Genomic DNA, 22,177 nt, shown 5'->3' on the forward strand with positions numbered 1-22,177 from the left:
TGTGGACAGCCCGTCGCGTACGTTTTGTGGCTTCTGTGAGACACTTGAACATCTCGTTTTCGAGTGGCCCGCATTCGTTGCGCAGCGCATTGCTAATTAAGCAATATATACTTATTGGACTGCAATGTGCGACCCTTGACGATTGCCTGTTTCCAAGTGGGGGCGCTGCTTGACGTGACCAGGCCCATCGAGCCCTGCTAACATTTCTGAAGGATACTGACTTGGCCTCCCGTTTATTGACATTTTTTTTTTGTCCTGTCTATGTATCCGTCATTTCTTTATTTCCTCTTTTCTTTCCTCCTATTTTCATTTCCTCTATTCCCTCTTCCTGAAACAGTAGGCAGGCGTTACGTGCCCCTCTCGGTGGCAGTTGTCAGCTTGCTCCCTCCCTATTTCCTTCGTGTCCTTGTGTGTATATGTGTGTGCAAACCAAACAACAATAATAGTAATATTGTTTCTTATAAAGACGTCTTGCGGTGAGCAGGCGAGAAAATGCAAGACGACACGCGACAATCTATGTTGTGTTGGAGTTCCACATAAGATAGCAAAAGCCGATGCATCCATGACGTCGGCGCCTGTGGCGCCTTTGAGAAGCTTAAATACAGTAAAGAAGGGATAGACGGCGTCCACTTTGAGAAGGAAGACTCCAGTATAGAATAGCGCGCATGCCCAGCCTTCGCGCGTTCAAGCGCAGATGTAACTTATTTCGCGCACGCGCTACACGTTTTCGGTGGCGTTCAAGAGGTTTGGCAGTGGCGGTTGTAGCACGGCCGCTCCAACCGTCTAGTCTTGTTTCATCTAGCGGCAGTGGTTAGAGTTTGGTTAACAGTATTAGAAATTACAGGGAAGTGATACTATAGGGAATCTCTGAAACAAAAGCTACCAGAGCGTAAAAAAGCGCCATTAGGGCACACAAAACCACAGAAACTTAATATGTGAGACACTAATATAGGATATGTTTGTTACGCTGATGATTTCAAGAATCGCCTAAATTGCGCACCTACTTGCGCAAAGATATTTACCATGTCCTCAAATTCTTGAGCTCCGCACGCGTTATAATACCGACAGGGAGGCTTTCCCAAGCCAAAGCCGACGCTTCCCTTAAGGCGGTTAGTTACACATGTGTTGCCGTTGAGAGACTTCGGCAAAGTGTGCCTCGGCTGCACAGTTTCTCCGTTTATACAACAATAAAGAATAATAATAATAAGATAACTGATAATATTAAAACAAATAACTGACGGAAAAAACGAAAATAAACGATCAAATTAATAAAAATAAGAACGCCGCAACGGAGAGTTCACCTGAGGTCTGTCCATGCCGCTGACCGAATAATACATGTGGTAATAATTTTTAATTTTTCAGAATTTTTAAAAATTAACTGGATTATTCACAGAGGCGGACATTTGTACAAGTAATCGAAACACATAATAAGCAAATTAAGAAATATTCACTAATTAACTTCTTAATTAATTACTTTACGGCACAAGTATTGCAATTCACAAACTGTAGCCGGTGAGCAAGGTGTATTCACTTGGAAGGAATTTTCAAGATCACACCAGTTTCGACATATTCATTGCCAAAGTGTGCGCCAAATTACACGGTTCTTCCAGTGGAACAAGTGAAACAAAGTAGTGGAAAAGTAAGTGGAACAACAGTGCATTTTACCGCGAGTTTTATGGCGCATATCTCGAAACTAGCGTCATCCTGGAAACTTATTCTATGTGCACCTTGCAAGCTTACCGGCTACAATTCACAAATTACAATATATGCAGTAAAGTAATTAAATAAGAAGTTAAGTAGTAAATTTCTGTTTATTAGTGGAATATGTGTTTCGATTGATCGTGCAAGTAATGTCAGCTTCATTGGATAATCCAGCTCAATGACTAGAATTATGCTAGCTGCCCCAAGCGATTTCTAAACATTCTGTAGAACTGAAAAAATTATCACCCTGTATATAATCTTTGAAGTCCTCAAGCATGGGTGCAAGAGTCCACGTACTAAACGGATGTTAGGTCCAAACACACACATTTGTTCAAGTTGCACCCACAGTACACAGTATAAGCACGTCCCTTCGTACACAGGTGGTCACGATTACCTACCACAAGCGCTGATGTAACTCTGTGTCCACTAAAAAGTATTTTAAGAATACGTTTCTCTTTTGGATCCTTGAGCTTGAGTAACAATTCATAAGTGTTTGCCGCATGGAACTGTCGGCCGCATCTTATCTTTCTGAGCTGGCCTTGGTGCCCGCTGCTGCAAAAGAGCTGAGTTCTTCCTGGTGAGGGCTGTTACTGCTAGACGGCGAAGAGGCCAATACCGAAAGAGAATGAGGTCATGCAGTGACGTTGTAAGTTGTAAGTGGTAGTGGCAGAAGCGCCTACTCCGCCTTCAATCCCTTTTCAATAAAACAATTAGAAGGAAGAACTTGCTTTAATTGCAGATACTCTGCCAGACAGCTTAGTGGCAGGCCATTCCCGGCTACTTTTTTTTTTTTGCGTATGTTAATATCGTTGCTGACATTCATAGGCCTGAACCCCAGCGCCCGTTACCGCGTGGCTGACATACTCCGCATATATTACAGCTTCTTTATCTCCCTCATGAAATGTGCACCCTCCTTTCGCGCTGTCAGACAGGAATCATTTACCTACTACATCCGAAACTCTCGGGAAAGTCGGTCGTGTCAAGCACGCGCTCATTTATATGCAAACACGTGGAAGCAGCGGTTGAGTAACAGCGTGAGCGTTAGACCGTAGTTAAGCCTAAGTTCCACGGATGAATTGCTTCATCCTAAAAAATAAAAAAATTAAAGACCATTAGCGTTAGCGCGAAGTCCCGTGTCAATCTTCCTGTTTACTTGTGCAAAGAAAAGCTCATGCTTGTCGCTGTTTTGAAACTACCTCCGCAACACTCGAAGGAATGTGCAGGAAACATTCCGATTGCCAAGAACTCGCACACAAAGAAGGCGATGATGTGCAGTGAGCGTGACCTTGTTAAGCATGACGGCGCCTGAGCGTCCTTGGAGGAAAGAATGCAAACTTGTGCATCTGGCGAGGGTGAAGCCGGCATGGAGGATACGCCACAGGTGGCGCGCAGGCGAGATGGCGTGGCCAATGCGTTTCGAAAGCTGCCTGGAAGCCGCGTGCATACATACGATTGGCGTGCGACATCACCCGTGTCACCTGCAAACAGATGATGGAACGCCCACTTCTTTTTCTTTCCCAAATGTCATGCTCTCGCCGTAACATATCGTTCTGCGTGGCGGGTTATAATGAAGTCACAAGTCACATGCGACACCTGTTGCAGAGCTGTGGTTTCCCTTTGTCAGGGAAACCCGTGTGTTGAGATACTTTGCTATGTAGTTGGCAGGATGCTTCGTGTTTTTATTTACATCTCACAGAACGGATGTGCTTCACTTGCCATATCAAGCGGGGTTCGGTGCATAGTGCACTTATGCGCACAACGTACTAAATGTTATGTCGCGTCCGGTATACATAGCTCATCCATTGAAGCGCGCTGACGCCAAGTGCTCGTCATTGTGCGTACATATTTCTTCGTGTCATTCCAGTATATTCGTTAGCAACAGTCAAATGTTGTGAAAAAGCCGGCGACGAAAGTTGCCAATATTTTCAGTATTACCAAATAAATCAAATCAAGATGTGCTTACGTGGCAGTGCGTTCGCGTCATGAGGCGGAGTTCGAGAGGCTGAAATTAAAATGACGTCATAATGCATGCGTTGTGGGAACGCACTGGTTATAAGCCACATGGGTGTTTCTCGTGCCACGCTTTTTTTAAAATTTTTACCTTTGTCAAGGTGTAATTAACATAGAGAGAAAACTGTGGACAGACCCACAACTCTTTGGCGTGTCTTTTCAAATCGCATTCAGATTTTTGTTCCTTGAATCATGCTGAAGAAAATGTTACTTTGAGGAGAATTATCGTAAGCGCGAAATATTACGTCAACGTATACCATCGATGTCATGTACGTCATGTATGACATGCGTGCTGACGTATAATGTATAGCTGCAGAATCAAGTTCGGATATATATATATATATATATATCTGTTTCATCGTTTCTGGCGGGCTGTTTCTAGACATTCAAGAATAATTTTGACTATTTTCTCCAAGAAGTTATTGCCTCAACTCTCGAAGCTGCGGGAATACATGACCATTAACTCACTATTGTGCGCAGACTTTTATCACAGCATCAAAGTTTGCATCGGACAAGTGACGAACAGCCCACAACCTCTGACGCGCGGTGTTCATCAAGTGAGGTACTTTCCCCGCTTATATTTAAACGCACTTGATATTTTTTTCTGACCAACTGTGTCTCAGAACAACAATTATCCTGGGAACATATGCATGAATCCTAATGATATCAATCTGTAGGTCAACGATCTGCAGGTCAGTGAACCACCTTGGCTCGGCCCAGCTCTCGTATAGGAGCCCTGCAGTGTGCTGTTGATGCGCCCACGGTGTTCTGTGAAGTTAGCCTCGGTATCTAGCCTCCAAAATTGCTGCAACAGCGTATCATCCGAGGCAGCGGACCCGTATAAATTTGAGCCGCTTCGACATCCGTGAGGCGGTCATACATTGGGAAGGCTTATCTTCTCTATGATTGAGGACCTTAATCGAGAAAGTGTAAGAATGGGCTGAAGATGAATATGCAGAAGACAAAGATATTGTTCAATAGCCTGGCAAGGGAACAAGAATTCAGGATCGCCAGTCAGCCTTATAGAGTCTGTAAAAGAGTACGTTTATCTCGGTCAATTACTCACAGGGGACCCTGATCATGAGAAAGAAATTTACAGAAGAATAAAATTGGGTTGGAGTGCATACGGCAGGATTGCCAAATCCTGACTGGGAGCTTACCACTGTCGCTGAAAAGAAAAGTGTGCAATCATTGCATTCTACCAGTGCTAACATATGGGGCAGAAACTTGGAGGTTAACAAAGAAGCTCGAGAACAAGTTAAGGACCGCACAAAGAGCGATGGAACCAAAAATCTTAGGAGTAACGTTAAAAGACAGGAAGAGAGCAGTGTGGATCAGAGAACAAACGGGGATAGCCGATATTCTAGTTGACATTTAAAAAAATGGAGCTGGGAAGCTCATGTAATGCGTAGGATGGATAACGGGTGGACCATTAGGGTTTACAGAATGGATACCAAGAGAAGGGAAGCACAGTCGAGGACGGCAGAAAACCAGGTGGGATGATGAAGTTAGGAAGTTTGCAGGCGCAATTTGGAATAGGCTAGCGCAAGACAGGGGTAGTTGGAGATCGCAGGGAGAGGCCTTCGCCCTGCAGTGGACGTAAATATAGGCTGCTGCTGCTGCTGCTGCTGCTGCTGCTGCTGCTGCTGCTGCTGCTGCTGCTGCTGCTGTGCTGCTGCTGCTGCTGCTGCTGCTGGCTGGATTTCTATTTGTTTTGCTATAGCGTTCCTTTCAACGCCACGAACTCGCACAAAATCGCACAAACGGTCACGAACTCGCGCAAAGATGACAGATTCTATCTACAGACAGAAGAATTTACACGGTGCCGATTTTAGGGCAAAGCTCCTTAGGGTCTAGCCTTGTCCGTCCGGCGTCGTCCGTGCTCACATCGACTGCCACGCCATCTGTCTGTCATGGATGAACGTTGCTCAACGTCTATACACGAGATGGCGCTGCTGTGTATGGGGCGCCGTCGTCCGTGCTCAAATCGACTGCCACGACATCTGTCTGTCATGGATGAAACGTTGCATGCAGCGGCTCAACGTCTATACACGAGATGGCGCTGCTTAGTATGACGCGTTCCAGACCACACAATCTCTTTCTGCCATGGATGAACGTAAGGCGCGGCATGCTGCGGCTCAGCATCTACACAGACAGCAAGCTACTCCGGCGGCGAGGGCGCGGGAAGCATCGGCAGAGCAACAAAAAAGCTGTCGCAGTTTCACCTGAAAGGCGAAGCATCAATTGCGATAGCAAATTTGAAGAGAGCTATACGGAGTAATGATAGCAGCTTTATCAGCTGTATAAACTTGGACATGCAGCAGCACCGGCAACACGCAGAACTGTTGTCGACGCCGTCGGCGTTTTGCCCGCGTTCGCTCAAAATGCGTGCGGCGTTGGTGACTGTTGCCGGAGCCTCTCATATAAATAGGCACTTGGTGCCGCAGCTAAACGTCGCCTCCCTTCCCTCCCCCTCCCCCACGTCCTTTCGCGCGTCGGAAGAAGGCACGTGTGCTCTACATATATGGTGATTGTAGAGGAGGAAAGAGACGCCTACTTCTACAGCCCTTAAGGGAGCACAGCGCAGAACGCGCGTTTGTTCTCCGCCGTGCGTTCACTCCCCGTGAAAGCGCGCGTCCCTCGCGCCCTTTCACTCGCACATACAGCGTTCGGCGCGCGGCGACGATTTCATCTCCATTGACGTCATACGGAACCTCACGGCGACGGCGACGGCGACGCCGACGGCAGAAACCTGCTTTTGAGTGTCCATATAATTGCTATCGCAATAAAACGCCAAGCGGACCCGGATCGGAGGGCGCGGGAAGCGGCGGCTCGCCGGCAACGCCGACAGCAAGCTACCCCAGAGGCGAGAGCGAGGGAAGCGGCGGCAAAGCGGCAACGCCGACAACAAGCTGCTCTCTTGCGGTGCATCTCTTACGACTACAAGCAACCCACGACCACGAGGGGAACGTGCATATACCTCGTCTTTGCAAACTTTAGGATGTATCCGCTAGAAGAACCGCTGGCTCTGCATTTCACCGACCATAAAGCAGTAATAATGAAATCGAAATGCAACCCGGAACTCAACACGATACACGCGTTATGAGCAATAAAACACATTGTATATACTGTTAACCGCGTTGTGCCGCATTTAAATGCGCGAGTGGGGCAATGTCACGGGTGATTTTACGGTATAACGATCCCCAGTGCTTCGTCCCACTCACCATGATTCCCTTCGTGGGTATGCGGTGATTTTTTTATTAGGAGAGTGGCAATGCCGAGAAGGAACAGCCGTATACGAAGCATGGGGCAAGTTAACACTAAAACCGACAAAACAGAAGTGGACAATTCTCTTGGCATCGTTTCGAGATTTCATTTTCAGGTAATGTTACCGCTGGCGGGTTTCAGCATCCCAATACAACGCAGGAGTTACGAGAGACGCTGCAGTGAAAGAATGTGGATTAAGTTGGCTACTAGAAGTCCCATCCAGGCCTTAAACACAAGCGTTTCTTAAGTTCCGCCCTCATCGGAACCAGCCTTCCGCGGCCAGGCATCGAACTATAGTGAACTCACGCTCAGGAGCTGAACGCCGTAACCACTCAGCCACCGAGGCAGATAATGGCGCCGGTAGACGAAGCGCATCTCGCACTATGTAGACACAGCGCGCGTCGGTAAGCTCAATCGAAAATTGTTCGGTGTATTCTTGCTATTACTCAAGATTATTCCCTCTCCAGCGTTCAAGCACCCTCAAGCAGCATTTAGCCAGGTAGTTGCCATAACGATTCGGCGCCGTGCCACAAATTAGCGTGCTGACGCATACAGCGCCGATGGTGGTACACTTACCGGGTTGGTCAGTATAATGAAAATTATACGAAGATCGTGTACGCCATTGTCGGCGGCCGCAGCCCACATAATGTTGCGCAGTTTTGCTTTGATGGTTAGAGCACGGTTTCTTCACCAATATTACGTAGCTCTGCCCGCTCGTCCTGGGTTGTAACGCAAAAGGTTGTTGCCTACTTAAATTACGATATTATATGCAAGGACAAGGACGCGATTGAGATTACAGCATGCGATGGAGGCAACTGAGGCTCTAGCGATTTGTACATGAGGTCTTAGGCAGATTGGTAACGCGTCCCTAATTTTCCTTTGCGAGCTTTATGTTCAAACGCAGGGATAACGAGATGCCTCTTCGGGCACCGAATGAGATTATATATAAAAAAAAAACAAAAAAAAACCTGAAGTTGTCAGCTCTGCTGCATGTTCGGCTTGCTACTTCAAAAAGAGTTACCAGTGATGATATTGTTCACTAAAAGGAACACGAAAATAAATAACTAAAAAACATCGTCAGAACCCATCTCACGATGACTGGCGGCGGTAATGCGTTAAGCATTGAATCAGTATAGTGGCACAATGTATGGCCGCCGTTGAAACGAGTTATGTATGAGGCATGTAATGCAGCGAAACTCCCCTAAGAACACTCGGCACCATCTAGTGGCGCCTGCTTGTGGCGCCTGCTTGTGGCCTCTGAAATACATGGTGCACCATGTATCTATCTATCTATCTATCTATCTATCTATCTATCTATCTATCTATCTATCTATCTATCTATCTATCTATCTATCTATCTATCTATCTATCTATCTATCTATCTATCTATCTATCTATCTATCTATCTATCTATCTATCTATCTATCTATCTATCTATCTATCTATCTATCTATCTATCTATCTATCTATCTATCTATCTATCTATCTATCTATCTATCTATCTATCTATCTATCTATCTGTACTGCTCGTGTATGGGCAATTAGGGTGATATCGCACTTGTGTCTCCACTTCAAAATAAAATTTCAAGGCATTAAGGCTAACGATTACATTGTAATTCAGCACGACCTACGAAAAAGAAAAGCAAACACGAGGAAGCGACGTAGACACTCACTCGCAACGCTGCATTTTATCCGACGTGTCTTCGTCGTCTTCATTACACCATTCAAACCGGTCGGGGCACCAACGCCTTCCTGCGTGAACATACAGGACGTCGCTAAGAAAGAAAAAAATCGGCATGGCAGTTACTTGGTTAAACGCTGCTTTAAGGGCGCTTGCACGTCTCAGTTTGAATAATGTTAGGTAACAGCAATAGGCGAGGCAGAGTAAGCCCACAAATTGAGAGATGATTGCGAAAGTTGCGAACACGTACATAACATCTCGTGAAGGCAGAGTCGCGGTTCATCATACTAGCACGTGCCAAAGCTGTCAGCATCCGTTTCATTTGCACCGTATGCAGGTTTGGTTAATGTATGACCTAAGTTAGTTTGAATACCAAATCACGCGTGGTCGCAGCAGCTAAGTCATATAGCAATGAGTAATGACTGCAAGTCAGTGCTGTGCTCGTTTCTATCTTGTCTGCATTTTGGGGTTGCTTCGTCTGAATTGTCATTGGCATGATGATGTTTTAACATACGTAAGCAACGTATCTCCAAATGAAGAAACATCGTGTATGACACTGCGATAATGATTCGCCTATTATAAAATAGTACATGGAAGCGTTACGTTGACTATAGATGAGCCATCTATGAGAGATGAGTCATCAATCACGATTCATCAATTATTACTAAGTGAATAATTTTTTAAAGCATTGTGTGAGATAAAGGCTGAGTTTTGATTTTGGAGCGTTAGTTGTAGTTCGCAGAACGCTGTGAACATACGAAGATGTGAACAACATTTCATACTAATCATCCTCCTCATTGGGAAGCGCGACCCTGACGGCTGTGTTCAAAACGTGCGCGTACTTGCAAATGAAAAGAAAAAAATGAACACGATGTTAAGAATTAGGACACAAGGAAACTCCGCGAATAAAATGCAAGTGCCAGGATGTTCCTTAAGGACAAAACCAAACTGTTAGTGCAAGGGTACTTGCGCTTGGCACGTGAAATGGTGCGAGGGTGTTAAAGGTTTCCCACAACAGCACTGCTGCATGACTGAGATGAAACACGGAAGAACTCTCCAACCATTGACTGTTCTTTATCGGATATGCTTTGTGTCTATATACTGTAAAGTTCGACATGAACAAAAAGAGGAAGTTATATCAGAAAAAAACTTGGAGGACGCTAGAGTGGAACGCGATAGCGTTATCGGGCGCCGTTGACGCCGAAACCGACACCATATTTTCTGCGATACGGGGCCCGATAAAAAACAATGGTGGGCCGATCCCGGCGACAGTGCAGGGCAGACTCGTACCCCCGTAAGGCAGAGGCTACAAGCAGTTTCTTTCTTTTTTATCAATAAATGTTTTTCCTCCTCCTCCTACAAGCAGTGACTCATCAATGATGCATACCCCCGTAAGCAAGGAAAAGGAGGTTTGCGTTTGAGTTTCCGCGTAACAGCTAGAATTATGTTTTCTCGTATATAAAATTATTTTCGCGTATATTCAAATTCAAATCCGACGCTGTCATGTTTGCAGGTTGCGTGTAAGTCAGACTTTCCAAACTTTTTACGCGTTTTACTTTCAGAAATTCAATTAGTTCTGTAATGCCTCTGTGCCAGGCGGAGGGCCTGCGCGGTTGTGGTTCGGAATTATTTTTTCTGACGGACAACGCCGCCAGCGGCGGACGCTGACACAGGATTTTCTGCGACACGGGGCCCTTAGTACTGTCGCGTTAAAAGCTCTGCACGTAATTAGTAGGCGTCGTTAACGAGCAAAGCGTATTTATCTTTTATGCGTTGAAAATTCTGTATCTGGTAAGCATCAGATAACTTTAGGTTCGAGCTCTTCTGGTAAGACGTTAGTATGCATTCTAACCACTGGTGACAATGTATATGCAGGTAAGGGTAACTGACAGGAGAGGTTAGAAGCAGCATACTTCTGGTTACTCCATGCATTTCGCTTATCGAGAAAATAGAAATGTGCATAATAATAATAATCAAGCAAAAAAAAAAGAGCATGGTATAAAAAGGTAGGCGCACCAAACGCGGACAGAAGCATGGACCGACGGATTCTCGCGTGCGTGCGTATATTTCTAAGAAAAAATTACAGAAAAAAAAAAAAGAGAAACGACTACGATTCAATACGCTACATATAACGTTAAAATGGTTGACTGTGACATTAGTATACGTTACCCAGGTTTCATTCAGGCTATATATTATGACGGAAATTTGCCCAAGAAGCTGCCTCTCCCCCTCCCCCTCCCTCTATTTCATCTTTCTACTTCCCCTTTCCCGTCCCCCAGTGTAGGGTAGCCAACCAAACACATTCTTGGTTAACATCCCTGCCTTCTCTCTTTCTTTCCTCCTCCTCCTAACCAAGAAGTGGTCCGTGCCCCTGAGCAAGTGAATGTCCAAGGCTGCTAAATTGTTGAGCCATGAGTAGGACGGTATACCGTTTCGATGAACGGAGTTCATCACGCAATTTATCATTTACGTTTAGCCTCACTCGTTTCGTTGAAACAAACGTCAGCCTGCCTCGATCAAGGCAACCTTTCATTTGTCTTATTGTATGATTCGTCGCGAAATTGCAGTCTGCCATGGTACCAGCATGTGTTCGCCGGTGTAAAAGACATATAAAATAAAGAAAAATGAATAAAGGAAGGAGAGGTAAACTCAAAATTAAATTAAACTTAAAATAATTAGGTTTAGTCATGAGGCCGTGCGATAAAAACAGTTTTTAGCGGCCGTGACACCATGATTAATGAGAATAATGCGTGTTGTGTGTGGCGTCAAATGGTAAATAGTTGTTAATAAATGTGTACATCACGAAAGGCGTGGGCTGAGGGCAAACTTGAAAGAAATCCGCGGCAATTTTGCGAATGTTAAAGTTCATAAGTTGGAAGGTATACTTTAAACCCAACTCTGCGGGATACACCTGTAGCCTACAAAAGTCTAACTTTATACGGACCGCATCTTACTATAGCACAGCAGTACACGCCATCCAATATCAATACGTGCACGACGAAAAAATATGAGAGATCCAACGCACTTGTTAGGAATATCCGTTAAGCGAAGCTTTGTTAAAACGTTTAAACTTAATGCTAAGGCACATTTTATTTCCAACTATAGGAAATGTTCACGTTCTTCTCCCACTGCAGAAGTTGTTTCGCTTGGATTCACGGTAACACGCATGTAACTGCTCTCGTGTTCGGCACCGCGTTTTACGGCACAGCGAATACGTATCTACCCGTCAAGATGATTCTTCTTGACTTTGCGAAGGCGCTTCTGTCCTCTGACCTCTGGCCTTTATATATGCTCAGCCTTACCCACGATCTCTCGACCGCGCAAGCCACCCAGGATAGTAGAAAGAGAAGTTTCGCTTAAAAGGATGCGGGTGCAAGTTAAGATGGACATGCACAAAGTCAAACGTTAAACTGATATAATACGAGATTACCATTCAGAGACACTCAATGGCGTTATTGTCGACAGCAACGCTGCGAAGTGCCGCGAGAGCATGTTTTGGCTTGCCCGGGTCACAACCATGAAGCAAGAACCTTGACCACGGTTAAAGTTTGCACGCCAAATGAATTACTAGACGATCGCAAAAACCCGGATATCGCAAGGAAAGATGTAAGCAACGCCTGTCCCACGTGTGTATCTCTTTCTTAGTGACCGAGTGTGTTTTTTGCGCTGAGGTATAGTAATTTATGAGTAGACAGGCGTTGTGCCCCTCCCGGTGGCAGTTGCCAGCCTGGTCCTCGCTTTCTCTTTCCTGTCAAGTGTATATATGGGTTGAAGTCAAATAACAATAAAAATAGTAGTAATTTATTAGCATGCACCAAGATAGCCTAGCAGCATGTTCTTCTTAAGCACCTCATAGCGAAAGCGGGGTTATAGAAGTGGCGCCGTTAAAAGGTCACAACATCGAAGATAATAAAAAAAAAATTAAATTATGGGGTTTTACGTGCCAAAACCAGTTCTGATTATGAGGCACGCCGTAGTGGAGGACTCCGGAAATTTAGACCACCTGGGTTCTTTAACGTGCACCTAAATCTAAGTACACGGGTGTTTTCGCATTTCGCTCCCATCGAAATGCGGCCGCCGTGGCCGGGATGCGATCCCGCGACCTCGTGCTCAGCAGCCCAACACCATAGCCACTGAGCAACCACGGCGGGTAGATCGAAGATAATAAGCAGCGAAACTAATCTAATAGCGAAAAAAAAAGAGAAAAAAAAATCACGAGTCAGTTAAAAACATTCTTTTTTTTTCTCGCTACGGCGGAGGAAGAATAAACTAGCGCTTACGCAAAGAGGTCCGTCTTTGGCACGAAAACATTGAGACAGGAAGTTGGCGGACAGCTTTCGATTTTCATCGCTTGCCTATATCAAGCTTTATATCATTACCCTTTGTTAAGCAGTTTTATCCAGTTTTGTCACGTTTCTCACGTTTCTCATATTTCTGTATCACCTTTCTCAATCCCCTTTTCTGTGCACAAGAAAAAAGGGGGCGAAGGTTCGTTGGCATGCATCCAGAAGTCTAAAACATGCGCATACTTGAGGACATGCAACTATGACGTAACTAGGAGATTGGTTTAAGTAGTCAACTGTCGTAAGAGGGGTGGGGAGGGGGGGGCGGTGTGAGGGCACGTAAAAGCAAATGCTTCGGGATAGCCGAACATGTGTGTATATAGTATTGCGCATATATGTTCTATTTTGTTCGACGTTGTTCTTGTGCAGCCTCTTCCATGCGACATCTTGCGTAAATATTCGTACAGGTTGCAATATAGCGGGTGTCGAACCTGCCATAAGGTGCTCCTGCTTACACATAGACTCGGTAAAATACACCTACATTTAAAAATGAAAGCTTGTAGTTTACTACATAGCTACTGCTGTGAGGAAATGTTCCATGTATTTTGTTTTGCCGCTAGGTGGGATCTATGCCTTGTGTAGACACGAGCCTATAGACACTATATTCGGCGTTCTTTTCAGTATGCGAAGTAACCGTGATTAAGAACAGAAACCACAGGTGTGCTCTAATGGTCGTTCGAGGGTTTTTTGTACCTAGCGTCTTAATTAATTGGTTCCCGGCAGAAATCACTAACGGAACCTACATAAGAAAACTGTGCACAAACCATTGACGATTATTTCCAATGTAAGGTGAAAGCCCGAGGGAATGAATGCGAGAGTGAACGAACGAACAAAGAAACGCTTTCCTTGCCGAGTACAGCGACTATACCAACCACCGACCAACCCCGACAACGAGTGAAAGAGGAAGAAAAAAGAATAATAAAAACATATTCGCTTTACAACGAAAAACACCACCAGCTGTTTTTCATTACTTCCAACCAGACATTTCCGGCCCTTTCGTTAACCTTTACGTAAAGTTTGTTCTTACTTGAAATTGATCAAGTCTCTTCAAGGTGATAATCGGCGTTGATTAAGCAGGAGGCAGGTTGGAGGTAACAAAACTTGGAGATATATTGCAGCGAACGTATTTACACAGTCAAATGCAGAGTTTGCTGAAGAACACTGATGAAAAACAGACAAGTAAACAGCGAATTATACTCTTCTACTTTTCATAAGTTAGAGCTATAGGACAACTGTTCCTACATACGACTAACCTAGTCTCCTCTGTTCGACCACCAAGTAGTCACCGCCCAGACCTAGCGTTGCTTCGTACGAAGTCTTACTGATCTATCGGTTTAGTGATTACAGCCTAGACTGAAAGGAATCGGTTTCCATACTGCCTTCAATACATTTCAGCAAACAATAAAACAGGAGAGGTGGCAAGTGCTGGTCCGCATCGACATACCCTTAGCCAATGAGGTTACAACTGAACTTAAGCCACCACCTACGGGGTTGTGCCTAATCTCGTTAGCAGAGTTGTTAGACCTTAGGCAAGTGTTTGGCACTCTTTGCCATCATGGATCTCTCTCTCTCTCTCCTATTCCCACGCTCTTAGCGATGTCCCTCGCTGCATGGGTACCTCTTGTTTCTGTCGTCACCGGTTCTGCGTTGTCCGCAGGCCCGCTCTCATAGAATACCAGGTAACCAGAAGTGAAACGTGCACCGGCGATTAACATTTAAAGTAAAGGAATCGTTTTTGTCTGATCCTACGCTGTCACTGTGCTGGCATCTATGCGCTTTTGACGACTACGTCATTCTTCAATTGGAAAATTATTGGCACCGTCTCCGCGCAGGTCATAGAGCGCGTAAAAGGTACTGCCATTGTGAATCCTAGCTCGCACGTCAAACGAAGAAGACCACCGCGTCCCCATTCCTCTCTCAGGGACCAACGCTGCGAGACAGCTTCGCATTTTAGCACGCACACTCTCGTTAGCTGAGTGGAATACTGCACATGCAAGGCTCACCGGACTGCAAAGACTAAACCCTTCGCTACAACTCGGACCTCCGGCCGGACTGCACCGACGCGAGGCGTCTCTTCTGTGTCGGTTGTGGTTGGGAGTTGCCTTTACAAAAGCTTATTCAACACTAATTGGAATGGCTGACAGTCCTGCATGTGATGTCTGCAGATGCGAGGAGAACATTGACCACTTATTGTGGCGCTGTCCTCGTGTACAATTTGAAGCAGAAAGACAATCTATGATTAACGCCTTCAGGAAACCAGATGATCGTCCTCTGAGCGATCAGATTATACTAGAATACCGTCCCCACCGATCATCGGCTCAGAAGGCAGTGAAGGCACTTTTGTGCTTTCTGAGAGCGTCTGGTTTGTACGAGCGCCTTTGACTCTGCAGTACGGTCCGTGCACGTCTCCATACCCCCACCCTATCGCTCTCTCTCTCTCTCCCTTCTTTCTTTCCCCTTCTCCCTTCCCCAGCGTAGAGTAGCCAACCGGACTCTTGACTGGTTAACATCCCTGCCTTCCTTATATCCCTCTCTCTCTTTGTCGTAGGTATTTAGACCTGGTAAAAGGGAGTGCGACATCACGTTTACTAATCCATCCGTAACACCTCCATTCAGTCTGCATCGCGCGTAGGTCAGAGACGGGCACTGGAGGAGATATCCCAATCAGAGACGGGCAATGGAGGACATAGCCCTACCTCCGATTCTGTTTTCTGGGGTCGAATTCACAAACTTTTTCTTTCGTAAGTACTCTCTGCCATTGGCCAACCGCCTTCGCTAATACTATGTCCAGCATCAGGAATGGCTGAAATTTTCTCTTACGAACAACTTCAGCGTAAGAAGGTTTTGTTAATTCGGTTCCTGGTTGGCTCACGCAAACCAGAGCTTTCGCTGCCCTACACGGTGTTGATTAGATGACGTATACACGCATATATCTTTTTGATAGGATTTTATAACGCAGAGCCTACTGCTCTCTTTCGTTCCCTTGTAAGCTGACAGACATCTCACAAAGCTTTCCTTCTTAATGCGCCACTTCGTTGCACCGTGATAGGAAAAGTGAAGGTGTCGCTAGTAGGGGGGGGGGGGGGGGGGGCGGATGACGTCAACATTTATGATCGCTGTTGCACAGCGTGCGTTCACGCCGGCCGGACAAGGAACTAACCCATGATCTGTGGGGGTTTTCACTCAATAGCGCGTCGGTGACGAAAGCCTCTGGCCACCTGCCCGTCGTGCATCGTTGGGTGTGCCACTATTTACAGCATTGCGTTGGCACGTTTGAAAGCCTTTTTTTTTTTAATATTGAACAGCGAGCGCTACACACTCGCGAACGTTATTCGTACCGGGAGCGTCTCGCCGCCTTGCACGTCTCGCCGTATATACAGCATATAAAGCCACACGCGTGAAACACGCACCAAATAATGAACAGATACAAAGGAAGAAATATAAAAATAAAGAGAGAAGTAAGAAACGGGAGGTGTAGTTCTACGTATGGCGTCCTCCACCGCACGAGCGGGTATCACTTCCTCATGCGCCGGTTGCTTCTCGAGGTGCGCACTCAGGCGAGGAGTCACGGCTCGAGCTACTTTATTTCGCCATTCGTTTTCTTTTTTTTTTCTTGTTTTGTCTTTCCCGTCTTTTGTTTCATTCGCGGTCACCGGTGCACCAAGTACCCATCATCGTCCACAGGCAGCCGAGCGTCTCCTGTGTACTCGGTCGGGGCCGGCTCTTAATATTTCATCTACTTGTGTCTCCGAACGAGAAAGACCATGGCGCGCACGCATTCCCTTCCCGGCCGGTCTTGGCGATCCTTTTAGTAGTAGTAGCAGTAGTAGCCCGCGAAGAACATCTCTCACTCTGGCCTTGCTCGACGAGCAGAGGTTGTCCTCGAGAGGCGAAAAAAAAAAAAAAAAAAAAACAGCGCACGTGTGCTGCGCCGCGCGATTGTCCTCAAGTCCAATGTCGAACGACGCTGACTAACAGCGCCTCGTTCTGATCGGGTACAATAAATCATTGTCAATGATTACTCGCCCAAAACAACAGCATAGCAGAGGGAGGAGGGGGGGGGGGGGGCTCCCTCTGCTTCCCACCCCCTTTGTAAGAGATCGGAGGCCTTGCCTAACCACGACTTGGCAAACGGGGAGTTCTGTGATGTACTATGAAGTACGATTTCAATACGTGGTTTGGCATTGTTAAATTCTCGCACGCGTGCTGCACCACCAGTATCCTTTAGTATAACGTCCCGGAATGCAAGTTATTTTCGCACGCTTAGGCCTCGACATCGAGAACCCATCTCGAGAAGAAAGCCGAGACAACGCCCGAACTTTGCTGCTGCGATGAGAAGTGGTATCGAAAGCTTACAACAGCGTTCGCTTCCGGGAGAGGGGGCAAAAGTAAGAAATGGCTACCCTTTGTGCAGATCGTGCAGGTTACGCGCTGATATGTGGCATAGTGCCGTAGCTTACGTTATATTGATAGCTGAAGTTTGCGGGGAAACTAGTCGTAAACTGGTTTCTGCGATAAAAGAAGAGAGAGAGAAAAAGTGCGTGGGAGCTTGATGACAAGGCAATGCTATGACCTGAATACTTGAAAATATTGATACTTTAATACTTTAGTTCCCCTAATACCTTGAAGTTTTAAAAGACTGCTTACGGCGATTTGACCCACGTCACCACCAATCCTCAAAAGAGGCGGTGTCCTCGATGTTCTTTCCAGCTGACTGTGACGAAACGTGCGGAAAAGTGCTTTCGCCGTTCATCGGTCGCGTTGCGTGTATCGAGTCCGGAGTCTGAAGGGCGTGCGTGCGGACAGCGCACGTCAAGATTTACACTTTATGTGTTCCCGGAACACTTCGTCCACTCGATCCGGTAGACGAAGTATGCCATAACTCTCGCAACGTGCTCTTCCTTCTGAACGGCCCATCGTTTATGACGCCGGAAGGTTCGGATCGCTTAGCTGTTGAATTCCATTGAAGTGCCTTTCGACGAACATTGCGGGTACTGTAGCGCAATCGCATAACGTTTGGACAAGCTGGCAAGGGTTTTGCAAGTGCGTTGAAAGGCCGTCAGAGGAATGGAGGGGGGAATATGGCTATATGGTTGAAAGAACCGGCGAATCACTTCTGAAGGCATAGAAGATCCCGAATTCGATGTTAATTACGCTAATAGTAATTCGGGCACGTAACATTCAATATTATAAATATACGCTCACAGCACGGTGCGCAACGGTACTGAGAATACGTATACCTTTGCATAGACTATGGGGAAGCATATGTCCACAGTAGTGCGAATAGTTAATTTGTGTCCATACCGCTTTTTTCTTTTTTTTTTCTTTTACAAGTACGCGGACAGGTGACCTGTGCGCCTTTGCCCAGAAGTTTTCGGAACACTGTCGCACTTTATCGCCCTGGTTGAAGGAGTTTAACCTCTCAAAGCGACACAGGGGCTATGAAAATAGTGGATGCACCTGGTTAATCTTATCCACCTGGTGTCACTATATATACATCGGTAATTATTTATGCACGAAATCGCTTGCTTTGTGGCTAAGTTCGTTTCTTCTTCTTCGTCTTCTTTTTTTTTTTTTTGCACGCCGAAGTTCACCACACAAAGTGGTCAGGTTTTAGTCTCAAGTGGTGTGCCAAACATTGAAAACTTTGATGTCAAAATATATTTGGGTGCATCCTACGAGAACAATCCGACACTAACAGCAGAAATCCAAACAACCGCAGAACGTATGCATTTTACTACGACAGTCGATACGAGCTCTAAATTGAGTTTGCTGTGTCGATCCATTTCTGAAGCGAAGCTTTATTTGCCCGCTATCCTGGGTTTCGCCTCCTTCCGAGCTGTCTCGCCGAAGACACAGCGAACCGGCGCATATAGCACGGAACTGGCCAAGTGACCCCAACTGTCTTCTGCTTAATAACACAATACAATACGACGTAAAGCCTGTGTATATTATGTCTGCTCATAAGTATCTCTAAAGAACACATACTTCCTAATGAAACTGCGCATTAATTAAACGGTTTCTTTGATTTGGGCTACCCATTCTTGGCTCATTAGGTATGTGCCGCTGAATATGCGCCCATTCTTGGCCAATGATCCGTAATGTGTATGTGCTAGTGTGACACAAGAGGCACAGAGGAAGACCGACCGTCCGCCGTGGTGGCCATCGTTTCGTGGTAACCTCGTGGTAGAGCATCCACCTTGTCTACTAAGGTACTGAGTTCGAGTTCGCGTATCACCGGCAACCCACCGGTTTTCTAATGGGAACAGATGTTCCCCAGCCTGGTGCTCGGTTGCTTGAGTTCAAATCTCGGAAGGGGTCTCTTTCCGTAATATCTGGGCGCCTCTTGTCCAACCACAGACGGCTTTGAAGTGAAGCATCCTCCGCGGTTGTGGGAGCCAGACCAGAGCTGCCGCCGGTTGCCTTCTGGTAAAAATGGTGTAAGCGCGCTGTCGGCCGTTACGAAAATGAAGCAACCCTTAATAGGTGAACTTCACATGGAAGAGTCCTTGCTATGAACGTGACCATCAAAGCACTACGTGAAAAACTATATAAGTACATGAACCACCTATCTATGTTGAGGGTTGCTCGAAACTGGGTTTGCCAAACGCCGCGGAGGTGGAAGGTGCAGGAGTCACCCAGACGCAGACCCCTGAAAGAAAGTCAAGCCGCAAGGCCGGGAAACGCCTGTATATACCTAAGTTTGCCGGTAGATATACGGCGGTGGGTATTAAACGTATCGCCGCCTAGTCGGACGTCCTGACCACTATAGATCATGACTGCTGTCCCGACGGACCGAGTGACCTAATAGAACTGAATATGTTGGGCGAATCGGTAGGCTTCCATATTGCAATCACGGAGAGACAGAAAGGCTCCGGCTGTCGTTTGAGCGGAAAGATTTTCCGTCTGTCGTACTACGTCGTGCTGCGGCTGCAAGGCTGATTGACTGACTCTCTAGTATATCGAGGTTCTAGGGTAATTCCTGTAGCCACCTTGGCGTTCTTTCGCACTTGCCCTTCACAAGAATGTTGGTGGCGTGTCCGAGGTCGCACGCTCCCACGACCTTGTGCCCAGGAGCGGAACGCATTCATTCAGCTACCGCGATGCGCGACAGCCTGACATGGTGACCTTTCTTCGCTCTTTGCTTCTGGCATAAGCAGTACGCGGGACGACCGAAAAAAAGATCTATTCCGAGCCTGTAACGCAACGCTGAGGGCGCTGTGTTTGTCAAGAGCGTGCCTTGAAGTCCGATCATTGGACGCGCCGTCATCGCCGCCATCGTCGCAGGGAAATTGAATCAGACGCCGGGCCAAACGACCACTTCCCGCCGTGCCACCGCCGTCACTGCCTCTGCATATGTACTACATCGGGCGCATGGTGGCTGGCCTGCACGGGCGCCTGCTTTTCCAATGCTCATCAGGCTATTATAGATAAACACCACACTTAAACGCGCCCACAAGCATGAGCGTACGTGAGTCCGAGTACTCAGCGCGAAACGCAATAGTGTACATTTCTCTATCTTATTTTCCGCTGTATTCCATAAACGCTAATGTCTCTTGTTTAGCGCCACCCCTTCCTCTCTTTTATCCATAACTGTAGTGTTATTCTGTGCTTTTCCATCTTTTGAAGCGAAAGATTCATTACGCTAGCTCGGGGAGCCGACGGTGACTCAGCAGTTTTCACCTTGAGAGCTAGAGGTCAAGCTACAAGAGAGCATTAAGGCGCGTCTATAGTCCATCGGCACGCGGGCGAGCGTCATGAGACGCCGGGCGCGTCGGAGCGTATTGGCCGCGCGTCCAGTTACGTTGTTGGCGGCGCCAGTACGTCGAACCATCGGTCGAACTATAGCCGCTGTTGTTCTCGCCAACGTGACATAACGTGGGATTGCGTTCACGCTACGTCGGACTATATTTTGGCCTTTACGGAGCCCTGAAAGGAGACATTGCCACCGTTGCCCGAGTAGAGTTGGGCCCGGCTGCGAGTTGCAACCAAGTCTCACTACTTTACTGATCCCTGCAGCGTCTTCATAGGCATAAAAAATGATGAATAAACACTGCATTCATTGCAAACATGTCTTTATATCATTGCGAAGCCACACCTCTGCCAAAGCTCGATAATGGGCCTAGCCAGGGCAGTGATGCTTCCGCTATCAACCAGGGTTAACCAAAGCTAAACCACAGCAATTTTTTTAAGTCCATGCACGGACTTGTTCAACAACCCTTGTCTAATCCGTGTTTCCCCATGTTCTTGTATCTACCGCCATGTTCTGCGGCTCTTACTCGGCCGTGATACCGCCACTGTGCGTATACTGACTGAATAATTTTCAGCCCAAAGTGAGGCCTCGGCTATTAGGAAATTTATGGCGGATAGCTCTATTGAATATACAATGCCGAACGCCTAGGCTGTTTGATTTACAGCAATATCTCAGTATACGAATGGGCGTCTTCCTTTTCTTTCTTTCTCTTTTAGCTTTTTTGTTGTTCGTTCTGGGGCATCGATATCGGAATGAGGCTCCAGCGTCAGGTAATCAAACTCACCAACTCCCGCCATAGTGGTGACGACATACCCGCTAAGCCACCATCGATGGGTAGGCGACGGTAGTTCTGCTCTAACGCGTGCTGTTCCTGGTTCCGTCAAAGACGTACACTTTCCGCGGACGTTTTCCGGAAGATTACTTTCAGTGGGCAATATTACTATAGGCGGCACGTCTATATACGCGTGTGATCTACTTAGGTAATGCTAGCCTCAAAGGTAATTATTTGGGCGAGTTGCTGATTCATCATCTTCGAACGGCAGCGGCCAGAAACATTTATTGAGGCAACACGCATTTATACAGAACCGACAGCCGCCACGTGACAGTAGCGTGAAATTATAAACCAAACCACAGCTAAAGGATTTCACCAACCTATACGAACACACACGCGACAGCCTTCAGAGCGGAATGCTAACATCACCAAACTCAAACAAGTTTCCTTTAAACATAACGGTTACACGTGGAAGGGCATAAATTACCCGTTTCGAGCAATCTAGAAAAAAAAATTATGCTTCACTCAACCCAGTTGACGGCTGGCTCGAAAAGGTTGTCGATGCCGTCCCACGTGCAACCGATGTTTAAAGGAACCTTGTTAGACTTATAGTAAATTCCACTGGCGGATCTGGAGCAAGTTTTTTTGCT

General features: G+C 46.5%; 1 protein-coding gene across 3 annotated transcripts in view; it reads right to left on the reverse strand.

Annotated features, from left to right (window-relative positions):
* The window catches only part of LOC119456229 (isatin hydrolase), a 343,203-nt gene that overhangs the window by 54,823 nt on the left and 266,203 nt on the right, over window positions 1-22,177 (reverse strand). For 2 of the 3 annotated variants that reach the window (XM_049669614.1, XM_037717878.2), the window contains one exon: window positions 8,652-8,730. The exons of the other annotated variant lie outside the window; for it this stretch is intronic. The gene's annotated coding sequence lies outside the window, so the exon portion shown is untranslated. The remainder of the gene's footprint in view (window positions 1-8,651; window positions 8,731-22,177) is intronic. 3 annotated transcript variants of the gene reach the window in all.

This window comes from Dermacentor silvarum, chromosome 6, assembly GCF_013339745.2.
Source record: "Dermacentor silvarum isolate Dsil-2018 chromosome 6, BIME_Dsil_1.4, whole genome shotgun sequence".
NCBI classification, from domain to species: Eukaryota; Metazoa; Arthropoda; class Arachnida; order Ixodida; family Ixodidae; genus Dermacentor; species Dermacentor silvarum.